The sequence below is a fragment of the Erinaceus europaeus genome, chromosome 1 (assembly GCF_950295315.1).
Source record: "Erinaceus europaeus chromosome 1, mEriEur2.1, whole genome shotgun sequence".
In the NCBI taxonomy this organism is placed as follows: domain Eukaryota; kingdom Metazoa; phylum Chordata; class Mammalia; order Eulipotyphla; family Erinaceidae; genus Erinaceus; species Erinaceus europaeus.
This window is the reverse complement of record NC_080162.1, coordinates 169,918,101-169,927,001: the sequence shown is the minus strand read 5'-3', so window position 1 is coordinate 169,927,001 and position 8,901 is coordinate 169,918,101.

Sequence of the window (8,901 nt, the reverse complement as noted above, 5' to 3'; positions counted from 1 at the left end):
CTTCAGACTTGATCAAGTTTCACTCCCTGACTCTTCATACTCTGGGTTATGTGAGCTAACTATATATATAAACTATATAAACTGGTATTTAATCTGTATCTTGAAGGCAAGGTGAGTTGGCAATTAAGTAAGCATGGCTGAGTGGAAAGAAAATGAAAGCCTCAAAAGTTCAAAGGTTAACAGATTGTAGCCATTTGATTAGCGTTGGGTTGACATAATCTGACAGGTAGCCAATACCTTCAGGAAGAAAGGAAGTTGAGGATTTGTAAAGGCACACATCAGAAGACCTGGATGCTGAAGGACCTAAGTCTCATACAATTTAGAAAAACCTCCTGAAGAAAAGGACTACTGTTGTTAAAATTCGGAGGCTCCAGCTGGCTGGGCTAGCTTCACGGGCAGGTAACAGAGACGGCCAGAGACATACGGCTGGGCAGGGAAGCTGTATTTCTTTATTCAGGAACAATGATTTATAAACTAAGACAAACTAATCACCAAACAGAACTCTGCTGCCTCTTTCCCCGTGGCAGCACCAAGAACTCTCTCTCTGGAACTCTGGAACCCTCTTGGGGTTCCTAGGGGCGGGGCCAAGCGGGCCGCGAAACTAGCAGGACTGATCCAATTTTCTTGGCGGGGGAGAGCTAGAACAACCCAATGTAAAGCATACAACAGACTACAAGGTATAGATAGCATAACAATTATGCAAAAAGACTCATGCCTGAGACTCAGAAGTCCCAGGTTCAGTCCCCCACAGCACCATAAACCAGAGCTGATCAGTGCTGTAGTAGAGAGGAAAGAAAGAAAGTAAGAAGGAAAGAAAGAAAAAAAGGAAGGAAGAGGGAAAGAAAGGAAGAAAGAAAGAAAGAAAGAAAGAAAGAAAGAAAGAAAGAAAGAAAGAAAGAAAGGAAGAAAGTTAGTTAAATTTTGAGACTTTGTTAGGAAGTGAACCACCTGGCATGGAATTAGAGAATCCTATGAAAGGAAAGGTTTCACCCAAGCAATGAGGCTGAAGGCTTGGCATTCCACGCCTGACGTCTCTGAACACAGTCTAAAGTAAAGCATACTGAGGTGGTAATCCTTGCGTTGATTAAGTTGGGATCAGTGGATGCAATATCATTTGGTATGAATTGAGAGAAGCATGTAGGAAAGTGAGCCCCACTCTAGAGGTTTCAGGACTGGGGGAAATAGAGGCTCTATAGAGGAAGCAAGAGGTTCCTGCTGTCTTAGAGTTTAAGAGGGCAATAGATAAATATTGTTATAATCATATTATTTGCATTTGGTAACTTTGAAATATCCCTTTGTTAGGATTTGCTGTATCATACTCAACATCACCATAATTTATGTCCTTTGACATTATTTGTAATAAGCTGTGCCACCGGTTGCTTCTGTTCTCCCTGGTCTAAGCTTTTAAGAGAGTCAACATAGACTCAGCCTATTTATTTTTAATAAAAGACTCAGTCTGTGCTTTGGCTTTATATGCTAACTCTCTTTTCAGCCACCAGGTTCCAGATGCTACCATGATGCTGACCAGACTTCCCTGAACAGACAACCCCACCAATATGTCCTAGAGCTCCAATTCCCCAGAGCCCCATCACACTAGGGAAAGAAAGAAACAGGCTGGGAGTATGGATCGACTTGTCACCACCCATCTTCAGCGGGGAAGCAACTACAGGAGCCAGACCTTCACATCCCACAATGACCTTGGGTGCATACTCCCAGAGAGTTAAAGAATAGGAAAGCTATCAGGGGAGGGGAGGGGATATGGAGTTCTGGTGGTGGGAATTGTGTGGAGTTGTATCCCTCTTATCCTATGGTTTTGTCAATGTTCCTATTTTATAAATAAAATTTTAAAAGAAAGAAAGGAATTTCTAATGCAAAATGTATTTAAGATGAAAAAAATACAAATATAAAAACTGGCAGATAAAATAAATACAACTTAATAGCAAACTTATTTTCCCTATTTCCTAATTTGTGTCTTAAGTGAGAATATAAAGGTTTTTCTTTATTTTTATTTAATTTTTTTCTTTTACCTTGAGACTTTGAAAGCATGAAAGTAGTTGAAGCTTGGAAAGCTGATCAGCAGTCTTGAAATATTCTTCTTGCATTTTTTTGTATTAAATTAAATTTTCTTTTAAGTAATAATGATTATAATTTTAACAGGCTGGGGGTATGGATTGACTTGACAATGCCCATGTCCATCAGAGCTCTACCCTACTACGGAAAGATAGAAATAGACTGCGAGTATGGATCGACCTGCCAATGCCCATGTCCAGTGGAAAAGCAATTACAAAAGCCAGACCTTCCACCTTTTGCACCCCACACTGATCCTGGGTCCAGGCTTACAGAGGAATAAAGAATAGGGAACCTCTCAATGGAGAAGAATAGGCTACAGAACTCTAGTGGTGGGAATTGTATGGAATTGTACTCCTCTTATCCTACTATCTTATCAATCACTATTAAATCAATAAAAAATGCTCTATGATTTATTTATCACTATTACATAATTTTAAATACTAGAACACATAATCACAGATAAAGTAACTTTCTTAAAGATGTAAAAACTGTGGGAGAGGAGAGCCAGAATTTGAATTTGGATTATGGATTCTGGAGTCCATGTCCTTGTATAATTCTTAGTCACATGTCACATCTCCATTATCATGTTCCAGCTACAAAGCATATTATTGACTTAGAGCATAGAAGAAATGAATATACTTGGATAAAACTCCATATAAGATACCTAAAGTGTACAATAAAATACTATTCATCTAGAAAAGGGTTGTGAAATAAATGTTAGTGTGTTGTTGGGTCATGTGCATGACCCAGCTTCAAGCCTGTGCCTCCACTACATTGAAAGAAATTTTTGTGCTGTGGTCTTTTTCACTCTCTCCCTCTACCCCTTCCCCTGCCTGTCTTAGAAAGAAAGAAAGAAAGAAAGAAAGAAAGAAAGAAAGAAAGAAAGAAAGAAAGAAAAAAAGTAAGAAAGAGAGAAAGTTGATCAACTAGTATTTACATGAGAGAAATGGACAAAATAGACAAACTCAAATCATAGAATTCTTAAAACACAGAAAGTTATTACAGTTTTGAAAATACACAGAACATAGAAAAATACATTCAGAATATATATATATATATATATATATATATATATATATATATATATTCTTGTTGAAATTCTTTGTCTCCAACATAGCTGTGTTATCAGTCTAATCCAATTTAGGGTAGTTTGAAGAGAATGGGATTAATGATTGCACAATTGATGGTATTATTTGTACTACCTGGAGAGTTCTAACATGTCCTGGCCACAGTTATTTCTTTACTTTTAACATTCTTTTCCTTCTTCCAGGTACTTCTGAGATAAATTTTAAATGATGGATCAGCCATCCTGGGCTTGTAGAAGACTCAAAACCACAGTACAACATGATTAGATAATCAGGGAAAGGACAAGCTGTCAAGAAGAGATTAAGAAAGGAGAGCCCTGAGACACTGATAAGACTTAAGCCTACACTGGCAAGATTTTTTTTTAAAAATGGTACAGCTTATAAAGTAAGTTTGAGGAAATAATAAGGTTGTGCCCTTGAAATACTTTTTGATTTAAACGAAAAGGGAAATTTTAGTAATTCAAGTTTTATGATATAGTTGACTCAATAAGGAAGAAAAGAAATGAAGTCACTGTAAATGAATGAATTCCAAGTATCTTAGATATTTCTGTGACTGCCCCCAGAGCTGGCAGCTTTCTTCTTTTTATTTTTTCCTTTTTGAGGGATTAGTGGTTTACAGTCAATAGTAAAATACAATAGTTTATAGAGGTATATAACATTTCTTTTTTTTTTTTTTTTTTTTTAAATTTTATTTTTTTGTTATTTTTTACATTTATTTTATTTATTTCCTTTTGTTGCCCTTGTTGTTTTATTGTTGTAATTATTATTGTTGTTGTCATTGTTGTTGGATAGGACAGAGAGAAATGGAGAGAGGAGGGGAAGACAGAGAGGAGGAGAGAAAGATAGACACCTGCAGACCTCCTTCACCGCCTGTGAAGCAACTCCCCTGCAGGTGGGGAGCCGGGGTTCGAACCGGGATCCTTATGCCGGTCCTTGTGCTTTGCGCCACGTGCGCTTAACCCGCTGCGCTACAGCCCGACTCCCGAGGTATATAACATTTCTACATAACAATATAATCCCCACTAGGTCGTCCTCTGCCATCATGTTCCAGGACCTGAACCCTCATCCCCCTACACACACACACACACACACACACACCAGAGTCTTTTACTTTGGTGCAGTACACCAACTTCAGTCCAAGTTTGCTTGGTGTTTTCCCTTCCGATCTTGTTTTACAACTTATACCTATGAGTGAGATCATCCCATGTTCATCCTTTTGTTTCTGACTTATCTCACTTAACATGATATCTTCTTCAGGTAGCTTACTTCTAAAGATGTTATTTCAGCATAATTTTCTCTCTTTATAAACATATAATACACCTACATATACTAAGTACATGAAACTGTCTAACACTGAGGAATCATTGGAGATTATTTGTCAACAAATTGGAGATTATTTGTTAACAAACATTTACTGGGCACCTACTATGCAACAAACACTGTCCTAGGACTTGAGATTCAAAATTAGAATGACACGATTTCTTCCCTTAACTCAACACAGTCTAGATGAGACTGGGGCCTAACAGACTATGTGGTCTGTCACAGAAAATCCAGGAACTCAGAAAAGAAGAGACAGAGTGCTACGGGGAAGGCAGTGGCTTTGTGTCCTATAGTAGAATAGAATGATGGTTTGGTGGAGGGTGAAATAAATGTACAGATATCTATCTTAGGAAAATGTAGAACTAACTGTACTCCTATGACAGCAACAGCATTGTAAGTCACCATTTCCTCAATAAAGTGATACTGAAATTGAAAAAAAAAATTCTGTCTTCCCATTTCTAGTCCCATACTCTCTCCATTGCTTTTCCCCAAAACTGTCACTACTATAAATAACCATCCTTACATGATTCTAGGCTATTTAGGCCTATGGCCCTGCCTGCCCTCAATGCCTTCTTATTTTCCTCTTTACAGCTAGTTCTCCACTGGAATGGCAGAAAAGATGAGAACAAAAACTATTACTCATAGAGGTATGAGATCAGATCTCTGTTCTACTACTTACTGGTTCATGACCTTAGCGGAAGACTGACCTGACCTCTAGCTCAAATGTGCAATTCAGAAAATGCAAACAGCAATTACTTTAACTTGGTGAGGCTTGAAATAAATTTTGAGACTCCTTGACTCCAGACTCTCTTCTCTTTATTCTTAAAACTATCATTGCAATGAAGATCTAGTTGGATGATTCTTCTAACAGGATTTTTTTTTAATTTTATTAGTAATTTAATAATGATCAACAATATTGTGGAATGAGAGGGGTACAGTTCTAAACATTTTCTATCTTTAAACATAATATGGAAAACTTTACAGCTTTGACTCTACTTTCTTTGCAATTTCATCACTTATCACTGCTCCACCATATTCTAAGTCATATGAACAAAGAAATACTTGTTGAGAGCCCTCCAAATATGCCATACCCATCTATATCTGTTTTATTTGTGTATTTCTACTCCCTAATATGTCATCCTTCCATTTGACCCTGTTCACATGCATGCATTTGTCTACTCCCTAGTTCATTCTTAAAGACCTTGCTTCAGTGTTTGACATTTTTACAACTAGAATGCAATCATGTTCGTTTTTTGTCATTAAAAACTTAAGTAAATATCTTATACCGGGGGGAGGGGATGTATGGCTATTTTAACCAATTATGTTAAAATCTCCTGATATCTCTTTCTCATTTACCTGTTTTTCTCCAGTAATTATGTAGTTTCTTCCTTCCTCTATTATTAATATCATAACAGGAATATGTGTTTGCCTCCACTCTGAACCACTAAAGTAAACAGCATGCCTTAAATCACCCTCATTATCAAGTGTCAGAACTAGGCCCAATTGGCTTAATCCATGTATACAGAGGGTCATACAAATAAGTAAACTAGATAAATAAAATTAAATTAAATTTTTAGACAGTAAGACCAAATTAATGGTTTCCAGAAATTGGTGGGGATACTAAGTACTATAACCTAATGTTGCTTCAATTAAAAAATAATTAGAAAGACAAAAATGTATAAAATGCACTAGTTACATCAGATACCTTTGGTTATTCCAGATCAGGATCCACTTAGAACTTTTCTATCCCAGAATAGTATGCAGGTAAAAATATCAAATGATCCAGTTTAAATTTTTTATTTATAAAATGGAAGTATTGACAAGACCATAGGATAAGAGGGGTTCAGTTCCACACAATTCCCACCAACAGAACTCCATATCTAATCCCTCCCCTTGATAGCTTTCCTATTCTTTATGCCTCTCGGAGTATAGATTCAGGATCCTTATTGGGTGCAGATCCTTATTGGGTGTGGCTTCTGTAATTGCTTCCCTGCTGAAGATGGGCAGTGACAGGTCGATCCATACTCCCAGTCTGTCTCTCTTTCCCTAGTGGGGTGGGGGTCAGGGGAAGTGGGTGTGGGGCTATGTGTAAGCTTGATAGAGCTTAGGGAGAACTCCCCCCATCCTTGGATGGAGGTCTGAGAAGATACCCTCTTGTTAGTCTCTCTCAACCGAGGTGAGCAAAGGGAAGAAAGCATCTCTCAGACTAAGTTCTTCTTCTTGACTCTCAAGCCCACAGAAACCTCAATACCCCTTTCCATTCACTGCAGGCCACTTGTCCGCCTACTTTATGATTCACTTACTCAAAGTTCACCTCACCTTCTGATCATAAAGGAAAACACACCTTATCACACACTCCATCATACACCTCAGACTCCAGACAAGAGAAATTCCAAACTATATGGCCTTTTGATATCCATCTTCTCTCTGTCTCACCCTACTGATTTAACCCCTATGCTTCTCTCAAATACCTCTGGATAATTAAGTTGCTTGCGTCATGGAGAATAACTGTCTTGTATCTCATCAATTCCTATCATACCAGCCCCCTACCATAGGGGCAAGCTGACCTTTAAGATACCTGTAATTTCTGACATGTTTGAAATATGTTCTTTGTCTGGTTTTCTATTTAAACTCTTGCCCACCTGCTAATAAACGAGATCTGAGATCTGAGATCTGAGCACACCTCAGTCTTCCCGGTGTCTTTGCTTCGTTTCGTCCCTTGAGCGAGTGAAAAAGAGCCGGCCAGTTTCCTTCCTGCTGGAGATCACCCCACCAGAAAGCCTACAGTGGGTTTCCATGACACATTAGTTGGGTCGTCTACCCAGTGAAGTCATGTTGGCATCATGATAGCAGGGCTCCATAGTTCAGGATGTGCGTGTCCTCTCCATAGCTAGTTCCAGCTTAACATGCGATCTGCTGCTTTCCTCCTTGGCCTCGCCTTGAGTCCTGCTGTGTGCTCTCTCAATCACTGGCCTGTAAATCCTGTCCTCAATCTATAGTACCAACGTTTTAAGCTGCTTCTTTGCAGAGAGAAAGTGAGGAACTGTAGTCACGCCTCCATATTGGCTCCTCCCAGCCCCCAGTTTAGTTTGTTTGTTTTTTATCTTTATTGGATAGAGACAGCCAGAAATCGAGAGGGAAAGGGGTGACAGAGAGGGAGAGAGACAGACACCTGCAGTCCTGCTTCACCACTTGTGAAGCTTTCCCCTTGCAGATGGGGACCAGAGGCTGGAACCTGGGTCCTTGTGCATTGTTACATGTGCGCTCAACCAGATGCACCACCAATCCCCCACCCCAGTTTAGATTTTTGTGGAGTAACTTAATTGTAATCCCTATCCTGTTGTGTGACAATTATCAATACAGTGAAGACTCCCAGGGGCCAGGTGGTGGAGTACCTGGTTGAGCATATATGTTACAGTGAAGATTCTCACTACACTATCCATACTCCTAGAAACTATTCTCTAATTTTCTTTAAACTTGTAACAATGTGTTTTTCAAAAAGCAAGTTTTATTTAGTGCGTGTTACAGAGTTGAAAAAAGTTCCATTTTCTGAAAGAACACCATGCTGGAAGCCTTTTTCTTATAGTATTATGAATCTTTTTATTAAGAACTAAAACACTTCAGTATATGTTACTGAATGGATACAAAATCCATTTCTGAAATAACACTACTGGATTCTCTTTCCTGTATTATTAAGACTCTTGATAAGAACTACATTACACAGTTCAGCACATATTAGAAAATGGAAAGAAGTTCTATTTACAGAAATAACACTAATCTAAAGCCATTTCATATACTATTTAAAAAATAAAAATAAATAAAATGCAAGCTCTGCCATGGTTAAGTAAACTCCGTTAGGCAACCTGTAATCTGGATACATGATACTTGTGTAAAAAGTTTTAGAATAACTAATGATTTTGTTCCAATTCATCTCAGAGAAGATAAAGAAGTTTTAGACAGTATATTATTCAGTGATGGACTTAGATGGAATAGTTTGTGGCTTTCATATAAATTCTGAATGAACATGCCCCAGAAATATGACATTAGTCCCAGAAAAAAAAACACTAAGATGTTACAAGTCTTCTGAAGAATAATCCAAAAAGTAGAGAGAAACAAACGTATACAGATAAATGCTGAAACAGCAAATTTGCTTACAACATGTAAAAGTGACCAGTATAGAAGAGTTATAATAATTAAGTTGTTTCTGAGAGGGATAAAATATGCCTTTCAGTGGAAAAGAATCATTTGCATCATGACCTTTATTCTACTTTGATAAAGTAAAATTACTTTAGATCTACAATATGCAACCTGACTTCGTATATTAGGCAATGTCTACATTTCCACAGGGGACACCGATAATCTTTTTTTGTCCATTTTTTAAGGTCTTTGATATTTTCCCCCTCTAATATCACTCAGTAAATTTAAA